Genomic DNA, 14,731 nt, shown 5'->3' on the forward strand with positions numbered 1-14,731 from the left:
TAAAACTAAGATTTTTTAAACTCCTTTTTACACTGTTTTTAAAACTTCAAGAACACTCGCATTTCAAACATGTTTCAATTCAGACTTGCCACATCCATTTCAAGTGTACAACAGCCAGTGGCTGCTAAACTACAACGACAATTGAACAGAATCACAAGCACAACCATGACTTACACGGAAGGACTGTCAAGTGGGTTTAGGCCAACTCCTCCTTGGCTCATCTCTGTACTCCATTACACCTTCATAAAGCAATGTTTGAAATTTTCAGAACTTCAGCCCTTCATCTTTCACATTTTCAACCCAAAAGAATCCATAAAATTAGAATCTAATACAGTCAATGCCTGAGAGAAGTTTCATCAAAGAAACTAGCAGGCAAAAAATATCAAAAGAAATGAGGAATTTTTTCATCTTATTGGACATTTTAAAGGTGATAAACTAAAAGCCCCAGTTCTATTCTTTCTAAAGGTTCCTTTTTATTGGAAAGTCAGATACACAGAGGAGGACAGAGAGAAGGTCTTTTGTCTGATGATTTACTCCCTAGGTGGTCACAACAGCCAGAGTTGTGCCAGTCTGAAGCCAGGAGCCGGGAGCTTCTTCTGGGTCTTCCATGTGGGTGCAGGGTCCCAAGGCTTGAGCTGTCCTCGACTGCTTTCCCAGGCCACAGGCAGGGAGCTGGATGGGAAGTGGAGCTGCCGGGATCAGAACCAGCACCCATATGGGATCCCAGGGCGTTCAAGGCGAGGACTTTAGCCACTGGGCTACAGCGCTGTGCCTGTCTGAGTTCTACTTTTTTAGATACCTTTTTGTCTCCCTAAGCACTTGCCACTGACAAATGTATGCTTGAAGGGAAGTAACTCCAAGAGAAACATCACCGTTGGCCCTAGCTCAGTAGCTTCACGTACGGTTTGCACTTCTGTTGCTCTTCTGCTTATGGAGCACAAAATTCCAGCAGGACCAACTGAGCGGGACTGGAAGAGATTCCTTGGGGACAACGGCAAGAAGAATCTCGGCAAATCTGTCCTGCCACAGAAACTCAAAGAGGTTAAGGAGAAGCAAAATCTACCCCACCACGGTATAGAGTCTGCAACGCTTTTAGGGAGAGTGAGCACCCTTGAGTTTTCCGGAAAGAGAACGGAGAGAGAACATGTGCTTATAACTAGCTAGCACCGCCAAAGAGCAAGGGCTCATTTTCGCCTCCAGCTGCGGCATCTGTCCCCACAAGTGCCTGCCTTTGTCCCTCACTGCATTTGTTTCTTCTGTGTTGCCCAGGCAAGGACTGGAGACAGTACACAGGAGAAAACAAGCATTTCCCTTCTCAACTCCCATCCATACCTACTGGCTCTCCTTGATATATTTAAATATATACTGCTTGCTACTGAATACTTAACATTCTTCGTTCTTAATTCAAGTGCAGAGTAATGAAATCCTTGAATTTTTATTCAAAACTCTTACCAATTGAGTGCATTATACTGTTTCTGTCTCAGGTACATTAAGAGCACTTAAAACAGAAGATTTCAATGTCTAAGCTACACAAAACTGGACTGTATATTTCACTCTTAGATTCCTTCCACCTTGCTCTGCCACAAAGGAATTCCAAGAGACCATGGATGGCCTCTTAGAACAAGTGGTCAATAATTAATGATTTACTTTGTTTTTAATAAGCTTTTTCTGCCCTCTGGTTCTGATCCCGGTGGCTGCACTTCCCATCCAGCTCCCTGCTTGTGGCCTGGGAAAGCAGTCGAAGACGGCCCAATGCATTGGGAACCTGCACCCACGTCGGAGACCTGGAGGAGGTTCCTGGCTCCTGGCTTCAGACTGGCACAGTACCAACCATTGTGGTCACTTGGGGAGTGAACCATCAGAGGGAAGATCTTCCTCTCTTGTCTCTCCTCCTCTATGTATATCTGACTTTCCAATAAAAATAAATAAGTCTTTAAAATAAATAAATAAATAAATACACAAACAAAACAATCACAGTATGGAACTGCCTGCTTTCCAAAAAGCCCAAGTTGTATGATTCTTCTTTTTTTTTTTTTTAAAGATTTTATTATTATTATTGGAAAGCCGGATATACAGAGAGGAGGAGAGACAGAGAGGAAGATCTTCCATCTGATGTTTTCACTCCCCAAGTGAGCCACAACGGGCCGATGCGCGCCGATCCAATGCCGGGAACCAGGAACCTCTTCCAGGTCTCCCACACGGGTGCAAGGTCCCAAAATATTGGGCCGTCCTCCACTGCTTTCCCAGGCCACAAGCAGGTAGCTGGATGGGAAGTGGAACTGCCGGGATTAGAACCAGCGCCCATATGGGATCCCGGGGCTTTCAAGGCGAGGACTTTGGCTGCTAGGCCACGCCGCCGGGCCCTGTATGATTCTTATACAGAGAAAATGTTAGTCTCAATTTCACCTTGGGGAAATGCTAAGCCATTCCACAAGGACACTTATCACAAGAAATGTTAATTCCATGTCAAGTCAAGCCTTATTTTCTAAGATGTTTTGCACATGGCATTGCAACATGTGCTGAAGAAAAAAACCATTAGACAAAACTAACACAGCTTTGTGCATACAGAATGGTACAGTCCTATAGGAAAGGTGACTATTATGCAGGCCATTGTAATTTAAGGTTTGATTGACATAACAACAGAAGAGCAACAGACACAGATGCCAAATTCACAGATAGAGGAGATGGAGCATTCTGTTTAAACACAGCCTATTACAGCATAGGTTGCACTTTGAAAAGTAATTAAATATTTACTTAATTAGGTGGTTAGGAGGACAGGGACAACCGCTCTCACCTGCCCCCTTTAAACCACCAGTAAAGCAACACAGGAAGAGCAACATGCAAAATGTGATTTAGTAAGTTAATTCATGTGAAGGACTAAAAACCATAATCGAATATCATGACAGGAAGCCACTTTTAGCAGTTTCAAATAAGATCTTCAGATGGAGTGGTTGTGGGGAAGGAGGTGGGCAGGATTCCTGTATTGGCATGGCAGGAAGAAGTACATACTCCAGACAGCCCCGAGGACCACCCAACTTATTAGAATGGCCAGTTATCTTTACACTCATGAATCTCCACATACTCTTTCAATTATATGCCCTTTTTTGGCAAACAGTAAAACAAAGGTTCTTGATTATGGGTTTTGATAAGTTATGAGGTATCATTTTACAGTTTCCAGAGTGCCAACAGTGCTACAAAGAGGAGGACACTGTCTCTGTGAACAGTCCTTTTCATTTCAGTTGGGAGGACATTTGGCATCAAGATGAAAAGTTTAGAGAAGATTCAAGAATGAGATGAGGCTTCAAATCAGTCATTTAACCTGGCAGTCCCTCTATGTGAATTCCATTTCCTTTAATATCTGAATACAGCTGCCCTGAAAAGCAGTAGGATTTCTCCCAGCTATTTATTGGACAACTTGCAAATTGCCACATCAACAGATTCTGTGGGAGATTTAAGCTTTTCCCCTCTAGCTATTCATTTACTGATCTTTCTCCTCCCATGTTCTCATCTCTCATTTCCTCTTTGTGCATTACAAAGACATCCAGTAACACTTGAAAGTTAAATCATTAATTCAACAAACATAATTTCCTATGCGCCAGTCCAATGCACAGAAAGTTTGCTCTCTAATGGGGCACTGAAGCAAACAATGAAGCATCAACAATTTTGCAGCATTTGTTATTGTAAATAGAGATATGCCACATAGCAACAGAGAAAGTGAAAGGACATCATGTATGGAAGGCCAGAGAAACCTTCAGAGGACAGATTAAAAGCTCTGTAAAAAGAGTTACACCAATTTGGCAAACACTGCTGTGCCAGATATCCTTTCAAAGATGGAACACTCACACAAGGATTCTTGCACTCTGCGAGAGAACTGAAAATTTCACTTTGACATTGAGTAGTTCATTAGCACTCAAGTAAGTTCCTTGTTTTTAATTTACACTTAGCATAAAGAGAACTGATCTAATGCACTTCATAGATAAAACCCTGAAGTATTTCCCTTCCATCTTCCTTTCTTTTCATTCTTTTCTGTATTTTGTGATAACATATATTTAATTTATTTTATACTTAAAGGCTCCACTAAATAGTTAAATGATTGAAATGTAGCATGACGACTGCTCGGCGAACATAAACATGGAATATAAGAAACAAACTTCAATATTTCAATTTAAATATTCATTTACTCTGACATTTTATTGCCTTCTACATAAGTTATCAAATATCAGAAAACTGCATGTGACCTGTGTCTCTGAGTCTGGTTTAGTGATCTCCACATGCAACAGTCTGTTGCAGAAGTCATGGTTGCATTCTTCTTTATGACTTCGCAGTATTCCATTATGTACATACATCACATTTCACTTACTGAGTCACCAGCTGTTGGACATCTAGGTCAATTCCATACCTTTTCTATTGTAAAATAAATTACTATACATATGGGAATTCAGGGAACTTTTTCATACACTGATCTTATATGTTTTGTAATTTTTTCAGGAAATACTGTAGTTGGGTCATATGGAAGATACATTTTTAGTTTTCTGATGTATTTCCATAGAATTTTCTTTAGTGGTTTTGCCAGTTTACATTTGTACCAACAGATACTAGGGTACCATATTCTTGACAACCTTGTTATTTTTTCAATTTTAGATGACAGACATTCCCCGGTGAGGTGATCACTATCTCATTGAGGATTTCAGTTGCCTTTCCCTGAGAAAATGATCCTGAGAATTTTCTTCATCTCTTGCCCATTTGTATGTCATCCTGTGGAAACTGTATATTGATGATCTTTGCCCGTTTCTTAACTATATTCTTTTTCACTGTTGAATTTTTCAAATTATCTTTCTATCTCTGTAACCTCCTTTCAAATAAATAAAAAATATATATAGATATTTCTACTACACTATTCAGCAAATTCTACATGTTGATATATACACTAAAAGTAAATAATGGTATATCCACACAAAGACTTATTCACAAATCCATAAAATAGCATTACTAGCATGGTTATTAATATCACCAAAAAACAGACAGACAAAATATCCACAAAAATTGAAATGATGTAAATTATGGGTACATTCAATGCTGGGGTGAGAAATCAAAGAGAATGATTTACTGATTCACACTGCAACATGCACAAATCTCCAAAGCATCACACTAAGTAACCGTAGCCAGAAACAACTGATTTTCCAATTAAAAAAAACTTGAATTGAACATGAATCCTGCATTTTGCACATTAGGGACTTTAGACAGGCCTTTGGAAAATGAGAAAGGCATAAAGTTTTCAAAGCATTTTTACATTTATTCCACAGTGATTATCAGAACAAATACATGAGATGGTTATAGAGTAACTTTTCACTTTAAGCCCAATGCTAGAAAGATGCTGATATGAACATTTGTAAAGTCTCATGTAAAGGAAAGGGTCAATAGAGGAGTGGAATTAGCAGCAAAGCAAATGTGAAAAACAATCTAGCTGAAGTGGAACAACGAGCTTCCTGAGATTATCTGTAGCATGAGAGTTGGCTGTGCAGAGATTTCTAATCCACAGACATTTTTGGAAACACCACATGTAAAATTGCAGGCAGAACTTAAAATTAATGTATCTGTTAATGCATGGAGAGCAGGAGCAAGGAAGAGGGGATATCAGTAGTGGCTGCCAGAGGAGAGAACAAAGACAAATTGTGGGGTGGGGGAGAGGAGAGTAAGTTTTAACCTGGCAAATAAGATCTAAATCTGCAGAAGAAACGGAAGGCAGTGCAACTCAGATTTTTAAGTTTCAAAAGCCTTGAGTAAAACCAAGTCCAAGTAAACAGGCTGCGAAACATAATGCTCAGGGGAAAAACACCAATCTCTTCTTCAGTAACTGTCAAAAGGAAACTATTTCTAAGCGGTAACTCTTTGAGTTAGAATGAAAAGCTAAAGGCAAAAAAACATACTACTACATTGAAAAGCAGAATGGAAGAATTTCATGTTAAAGCAGGTGTACTTCGGCTGGTAGGGCCAAAGATAACTCGGAAAGGAGTCAGACGAGTAACACACATTTTAAGGGCACAACCCCAAGAACAGGTTAGAATTTTCTTTAATCCTGCTGGGTATCTGCAACAAAGTTACTTGACCTCCTATTCCCCACCCATAAAATGGAGATGGCTTTGTTAATGTAATTACTGCAATAAAAAAATACAGATGGAGTATCACTAGGCCATGTAGATGAAGGCCTCTTTCAAATAAGACATTTCCGATGGAATTATAAGGTCTTATTGCACAGAGTAAGTCTTAAACTTTAGCACGAAGTTTTGTATTTATAATTTTTTGTTTGTTTACCCTGTTTGGACATTCATGTTCTGTATTTTAACTGACCCTAAGATAGCTGTCATATAAGCCTAGAGAGTGTTGTGCCATCATTGAATTATTGACTTGAAAGTTAAGAAACTATATGATCTGCTGGGCTACTGGAAAGCCCTAGTCTTACAAAATCCACCAAATTATTTTACATTTCTGGAAACTGAGATCACAAAGCTAGTACAGATATCAAACAGCAAATCTTGGCCAACCGCTAGTTCATACAAGATGCTCAGTACATAGTGGTTCAATACAGAAACAAAACAAGCCACATGACGAAAGCAACATTTGTGATTCCCCTGCCACATGTTTTCTAGTCACCAGGATGTGTGACTCAGGACTGCTCATCCTCATGTATTTGATAAGAAGGTATTTACTATTGGAGGCAACATTTTCATGCATGATAAATTTCAACAAAAAATCGCAAGTGAAGGGCCATCGTAAGACTTGATAAGTTAGCCATGGTTCTACTGCTTTGTTGTGAGGCAGAGAAAGTCAATATAAAACCCATCATTCCTGCACTCAAAGTAAATAGAGAAGTGCAAAAGCGATCTACATGAATGCTGGAACTTCTATCACAAAATGGAAGACTTACTGAAGGGTCAGAATGATCCTGAACAGGACAAGGCATACCTGCAGGTGCAACGCATTTGGACACATCCCTAATAGCACCTCTCCACAACTTCACGGCAACTGCAGAAATCATAACCAAAACTACTCTTAGGAAGAGTTTTTAGCTTTCCTGTGATGACAGTATTTTTTGGAGGCACAATGAAGATTTCCAACTAACATAATGGGTTGATAATACACTAATTCATTTGTCAACATAGGGAAAGCACAATTAGCTTGCACAAATTATGGCTTTACTGTTGTGCTCTAGAAATCAAGACTTCAAAAAGCATAACGAAAATAAGAACTAGTGCTGAATCCACTTTAAACAAGGATTTAACAGTACACCAATTGTGAGGGTGCACAAAGAAATTCAGCACTTCCCAGCATCCAAGACAATTAACCTTGCTGGTATCTGTTAAACATGCTAAGAGGTTCCTTTCAATCACTCCAAACAATTAGACTCTAACACTTACATTTATGACAGTTTTTTCCCCAACACAATTTCCTACATATTAATTAAATGCTTTTCTCCCCTCGGATGACAGGGTCCAATTCATTCAGAGGTTCTAAATTCTAATAACAAAACAGATACCATTTTTTTTTAAGTCACAGCAGTTTGCTATCAACTAAAATTAAGTGAATGGACAGATATTCGTGGAGACTCAGAGATACCACTTTCAACAAAGCGTCAGATTATTCTTTACCTAGAAATGCTGTTGTGCACACAAAATAAAAAAAAAATGCACAGGCTTAACATCAATTAAGAGCTTAAAAGAAAGGAACCAGCATATGTTAGTTATATCCAACCACAATTTCATTTAACTCATGTTTTACATCAGGAAGACACGAGAACCATCCCTATCTTGTGAATCGGGAAACAGGCTGCTGGGGGGTTAAGTGACAGACATTGGTCACAAACCCACAAAATACAAGACTCTACACCAACACGGCCTCACTCCAGTGCTTTTCACGAAATGGCACTGCCTCTGCTACACTTCCAACCTGTATGTATCACACTTTGTCATTACTACTTAGACCATCTTCCAGGATCATGATGGATCACTCTGACAAAACAAACTTATATTAGAGTGCTTGGAGTTAAAGAACTCTGAGTAGGAGAGAAACATTTGCTAGCAACTGTTTACCTCCACAAGTACCCAGAAAAATATGAAAACCATCCATTGGACAACTACCCTCCTCTACTGGTCATTCTCTTCTAGGGCACTGTTGCCTTTTATCTGATCTAGTATTAAGACAGAGTCCACACCACAGCCCTGCTTCCCATCCAGCTCCCTGCTTGTGGCCTGGGAAAGCAGTCAAGGACGGCTCAAAGCCTTGAGACCCTGTACCCACGTGAGAGACCTGGAGGAGGTTCCTGGCTCCTGATTTCAGATTGGCTCAGCTCCAGTCACTGCAGCCGCTTGGGGAGTGAACCATCAGACAGAAGATCTTCCTCTCTGTCTCTCCTCCTCTCTGTATATCCACACCTTTCCAAAAAAAAAAAAAAAAAAAAAAGACAGAGTCCTAGGCTCTTACACCAAAGGTAGAACATAATGGTCAAGCCAGAATATTGACTCAAGTGGACCAGTGCTTGAATTCAACTTCTGTGACCAAGCAGGGGGGATACTGGTCAACTTATTTCTCTATTAGCTTTCTCAAAAAGATGTTACAAATGATATATCTATCCCAGAGAATCATTTCAAAAATGAGTTACTTAAAGAAAAAGCACTTTTGGTGAATGTAGTTTCTAAGAAAATAATACTGAATGTGTTTTTAAAATAGCAGTTTACCCACATGGGCCATTTCATCAGTTTCAAACTTTGCATCAGTCCAGAAATGTCCACATACACATTGTCATGAAAACTCCCCATCAAAGCAAGCATTCAGTTCATTTCCATCACCACAGATTATTTTTTGACTATTCCATACTTTCATATATTGAGTGCCCTCTCACTTTTAGCTATGTGGGTACTTATTTTTAAGTAATGGTAATTTTGTTATTTTTGAAAGCAAGAAAAAAGAGATCTCTCAACCACTGGCTTAACATCCAAATAAATGTCTCTATTAGCTGAGCTAGAACGAGACCACAACAGCGAGGAAGTTAGTCTGTGTCATCCGTGCAAGTGGCAGTGACTGAAGTCCTGCTTGAGAAGTCACCTGTTAACCTCCAGGTATGTATTTGCAGGAGCTTCAATCCAAAGAACAGTCAGGGTTCAAACCTGAGCACCCCCATACAGGATGTAGGTGTGTTAACCGCTACTATGCCAAATGCGTGCCTCTTCACTATGGTCTTCATTTACATTTTCAGTCAAGATGTTAAATGCCAGTGCCTGTTTACTGGCCATTTTGTACCTTGTATGAATTCCCTTCTACACTGACATTAGAAATATAAGTGAAGCACATAAAAACATGTCTTTGGGTCTGAGACTCACTTCTTTATTTTCTTGGTGGTACTTTTGCAGGAGTACTTTACAAAGTACAAAATATTTTTTTTATTCTTAGGGTCTGTAGTTTTTATGTCCTTTCTAAGAAATCTCTGCACCCTGATACTACAAAGATATGCTATCTATTCTTTTAGGCTCTTTGTTGTCTTAGCTTTTATATTTCTGTCTAAGATCTAGCCCAGATGAATTTTTGTTTATCATGTAAGATAGAAGTTGAGGATTTTGTTTTTCATATAGATATCCAGTAGGTCTGCACTGTTTGTTGAAGCATTTCTTCCTAACTCCCCTGAATTCATCTGGTCCTTTGGATGAAAGCCGCTAGCCTGCTGATGTAGTGCTTCTTTCAGAACTCTGTATTCTCTCCACAGATGCATTTATTCCTGATGGCAGCTATGCTGCCTTTTTCTCATTTTTATCTATTTTTGCTCTTTCTAGATTTTAAATGCAGTTATTAAAAGGCTCAGTAATTTTGTTTATGCCTTTTGAGAAGCTTTTCCTGCTTGTATTTCTGCATCCCTTTATGTGTGTAGTCACACAGATAAACATGTACATACAAATACATACACACATATCCTGTGACACACTACTGATTAATGTTTTTAGAGCTTTATAGTTTTAAAGACACATGATTTTCAGGCTCATTCTTTAGAGATCAGAGAAAGCAGGTTTTGCAGTGGTTTTCAAATCTCAACAAAGCATCATGAATTATCTAGAGAGCTTGACTGAAAACAATTTCCAGGACCTCATTAAAGAAGACTGGACTTAGTAGCTCTGGGGAAGGGTCTAGGATTGTGCTGTGTAACCAGCCTGGCTGATTCTGACTTATACACCACACTTCAGGCAGCATGAAGTCACAAGAACTGAATGCTTTTCTCTTATGTTTATACAGAAGGCTTGTTTGATATGTCTTTTCTAAAGCATAGTGATCCTACCGCCACTAATTTATATTGGCTTCACTTGAAAGAGCACCCAAGAAGTCTGTTACTGGAGCCTAGGAAGCAGAAGGCAGTAGATTGATGGTCACAGCATAGCCTCATTTCCTTCTTTCTTCCTGGAAACCAGGATGTGGCTTGAGAGCGGGAACACATTCAGACATATTTCAGCAGAACATACCCACGTGGGATGGCAAAGTGGATTCTCTTCTCCCTATACCTTCTGTGAACACTCAGAGAGCTTCACTTCTCTGATCCTTAAAGCATGAACATTTTTATAGTCAAGTCCTTTAAAGCAGTGCTAAATCCATGATTTAAGGACTTGGCATCGGGGTGAATACTTTTGATGGAACACACATATTCTGAATTTAAGAGCAATGATTTCCAAGCAAAAGATTCAGACGCACACACAAATTTCAAACCAACGCCCTAAGTATCTAGACTTTCAGGAAAGGCAGAGAGGACCATTTCAGCTTTCCTCACAAACAGGTCAAGGCTGCAATAGTGGGGAAAAGTATCAGAAGCTCACACCTGCTACACAGAAGTACTACATACACATGTAGGTACTATAAATAATGTAACATCCAGGCTCAGTAATTTGTTCAGGCATTTGGAAATATTAGAATTGCAATTCACTCTCAAAAGAAAACCAGTGTCTGATCAATTAAAAACACCCCACAATTTCTTCTAGCATTGAGAAAGGCAGAGGCCAGTGGGCCCAGAACAGTGGGCCAGCGGCTCTGCTTCATTTGATCTTCATCATATCTGCTCCCCCACTACGCATAAACACACAAGGTGGAGAAGGCCAACGCCGCCATGAGAAGGCAGCTGGCTCAAAGTCAGAGACAGTGTTTCCACAAGCGTTTGGGTTTTAAGTAGATCTTACAGCTGTGTTGCTGTCCCTTTTAAACTACGGGGACAACAAAGAGTTACACATTTTATTTTTGAGGATACTCTGCAATTTCCCTTGGACATGCCAGGTGATATGAAACTTTTGTATCATTCTCTACAGTGGGAGATTTACTTCAAATGACTCAGAGAATGACTGGAACTGGCCCTTGCTTTCTACCTAGCCTCAGAAAAACCTGTTAACTTATTTTCCACTTGTTTTCCTAGAGCAGAATTCCTATTCCTCATGGTGGTGAAGGGTGGTACATATATGCTTCCCCCAAAGTTTGTAGCGCAATATCAGAGTCATAATAAACATTCCAGAAATGGTTGTTCAAAGTATGCTCTCCCTCTTTTCCCCCAAATTACTGTTTCCATCCCTACCTCTCTAACACTGCCTCTGTTCCACCATTCTATGGGTCTCTAAAAACCTAATAGGAAATACATGCTATGAAAACTCACACTGATCTCAAACATTTCGTACCAAAATCAGTGTAGCTTTTAGTTCCATTTTTACAAATGTTTTGAAGCCTCCTCAAATGTGTATGTGCATAGATTTGCATACATACGTAGAGGGAAATATAATGCTGCTAAACAATTACATATTTAATACATATATGCATATGAATGTATACTTGTGTAAACTCCTTTGTTTAGTATGTAATTACTATTACCATGATGATCAACATAATTTTTAATAAAACAGCGTCATCAAAACTTTTTAATTCTACCGTGAAGTTATGTTCAAGCATGGGTGTGCATGCAAAAAGTCACATAAACAAAGCTTCCTTAAAAGACCAGAAGAAATTAGAAATCTTCACCCTACGTTTCTTGTGGACAATGAAAATAGGAAGAAATACACATGTTACACAGCACCACGTCTTTCTTTGAAGTCTTTCACGACAAAGCTTTCTAGCCTCATTCCTTAATTCTATCAGAAATAGTTGCATATGTTTCTCTGCATGATTTGTCTCACTGACCTCTAAACCAGGTCCCATGACAAACACAACATAATCTTACAGCATCACCCATTGTATATTCATCCTACAAATTGAAGAAATATTTTTTTTTGTATTTGAAGAACAAAGGAGACAAAGGAAAGAAAGGAGGAACTGTCTGGAGGAGAAAAGGCCCAGAAAATGAGTAAGTATCCTTAAATGCATCACAACTGTCTTAAAGAGATGTTGAAGTCATGTCCTTACCTTAGCAGTCCTAATCTTGTTGAATCTTGAACTCAAATTTCAGGGCAACATTGGGATTGAGATAACGAACTCAGTCCACCACCACAGAATGAATTTGCTTTATCTCCACACAGAGGCCAGTACAGCCTTCTCCAACTCCCTGAGGATGGAGGCTTCTTCCAAGTCTACAAAATTACAAGAAAAAGAAGATATTAACAGAAAAATAGACACACACACAAATGGATCACATTAAATTCAAGTTCACTTAGTTTGAAGAGAATAAATGAAGATATTTTGAATTCTCATAGTTATAAAATGTATAACATGAATGGAATATAATTTTGATTGAATCAGGGAATAACACAGGAACAAGCATTGAGCTGTATGGGTAAGTTGCCAGTTCAGAAGTCTAAATTCCACGCTGTGGTATGTGTTTGCGGTCCCAGCCCTGCCTCAGGACATCAGCTTCTTTCCAATGCAGATTTTATGGACCTTGTTTCTGTCACCTGCATGGAACATCTGGATTGAGCTACTAGAGCTCTCTGCTATAGCCAGGCTGAAGGCATTGGCAGAGTGACTCAACAGATGAGAGCATTCTCTATCAATTTCTATCTATTTCTGCCTCTCAAATAAAAGTCTAAGATAAAAAGGATCATATGAAAAGTTCATAGTATAAATAATCAAATTAGTTTCAATGTGGAAAATGAGGATCAAAGAACAAAAAAAAAGCTTTTATATCATGACTCATTCCTCATGGCGTATTTCTTTCTTTAAAAAAAATTATTTATTTGTTTATTTGTTTGAAAGTCAGAGCAACAGAGAGAGGGAAAGACATGAAGAGATCATCCATCCACTGTGAACCAGAGGATGCCAGCGCTAAGCTGAAGTCAGGAGTCGAAAGCTTCCTCAGTATGCCCCACATGACTGCAGGTGTCTCAACAGTTAACCATATTCTGTTACTGTTCTCAGGCCATTGGCAGAGAGTTAGATTAGCTGGGGCATGAAGTGGCACTCCAGTAAATACAAACAGCCTGATCTACGATCAAAGCAGACAAGGAGATAATGCATTGCTCTATTTTCAAAAGCTTTCCTCTTTTGCTGGTTACAATTCCAAACTTAAGTTGCAAAACTGGCCACTTCATTCTAACTACTATTGACAGAGTTTTCCAGCCTATAAGTCAATCTTGGAACTTAGTTCTGAGCTTTCTGAATCACGGCAGAAAACATTTTTCAGCTTCAGTTTAGATATTAACAATGCTGAGCTCTGTCTATAGGCCAACTATTTCCCTTAATTCTAATATCACATATCAACAGATTATCAACTAGGCATTTGAACAGACATGTCACAGAGAACTAAAGTTATAACCCAACTACCGCCATCACCTCCCTCTCAAAATAACACCTGTATTCCTCCTACTTTATTGCTTCTCTATCAGTGGCAATCCATTCACCCAAAGGGTCAGCCCCAAATCCTGCAAGTTGAACTTGACTTCTCTCTCATTCACAGTTCATGCTTTGTACTCCATCAGTAAATCCTGGTGGCTCCCTATTCAGAATGAATATACAAATACATATATATTGATCCTCGTTCCCTTTAAGAACTGCTATTGACTCAGAGAATCATTAAATAACTCCAAGGTTTCACAGCAAGATTGCCCTGGTCACAGTTTCAGTCTGGACCAGACTCTGAGGAAGCAGCTTCCACCCCGCCACCGTCAGTGGTAAACTTGCTGCAGTGACCCAGGAGGTCCTAGTGATGCAGCGCTAACCACCGCACCGCTCCTGTTCTTCCTCTCATTTATTCCTCTTTGCCACACTACTCTTCTAAGACACCTCTGAAGCCTACCTGAGCCTGGGTACTTGAACCATCGATCGACACTGTTTTTTGCCCCCATTCTTTATTATCTTAATCTGAATGTTCCCTTTTTAGCAAGTCCTCTTGTAACTATCCTATTGAAAAAAATCATAAAATTTTGCCCCGGTTCTCAGTCCCACGTCAGTGCTTTAAACTGAGTAATCTGAGGATCACTCGTCAATCATTTGCCTTCTCGTAATACAACATAAGGAATTTCATATTTGCTATCATGCTTATCTGGCACATGCCTCATAGCCTGGCACAAAATCCAGTTTGTAATTTTTTTTTGAATGAATGAATGAACAAATAGGGTGATTAAATACCACTCAGGGGCTAATTGGCTGAATTTCTATTGAAATCAGTTTGTTTTTAGCATTCCTCACAATTCCTGAACATCACAAAAGTTTGTAAATGTTGAGCTTAGGCTTAGTGTGATTTGGTCTGGCATACGACATAAAAGATCTAACTGTGGACAGATTTAAGTCTGCC

The 14,731-nt window shown here is 39.3% G+C and overlaps 1 protein-coding gene across 1 annotated transcript in view; it reads right to left on the minus strand.

The window, feature by feature from the left end:
* The window catches only part of SGCD (sarcoglycan delta), a 576,268-nt gene that overhangs the window by 457,152 nt on the left and 104,385 nt on the right, over positions 1-14,731 (minus strand). Inside the window, exon 2 of the mRNA XM_058677694.1 lies at positions 12,409-12,572. The gene's annotated coding sequence lies outside the window, so the exon portion shown is untranslated. The remainder of the gene's footprint in view (positions 1-12,408; positions 12,573-14,731) is intronic.

The sequence above is a fragment of the Ochotona princeps genome, chromosome 19 (assembly GCF_030435755.1).
Source record: "Ochotona princeps isolate mOchPri1 chromosome 19, mOchPri1.hap1, whole genome shotgun sequence".
Lineage (NCBI taxonomy): Eukaryota > Metazoa > Chordata > Mammalia > Lagomorpha > Ochotonidae > Ochotona > Ochotona princeps.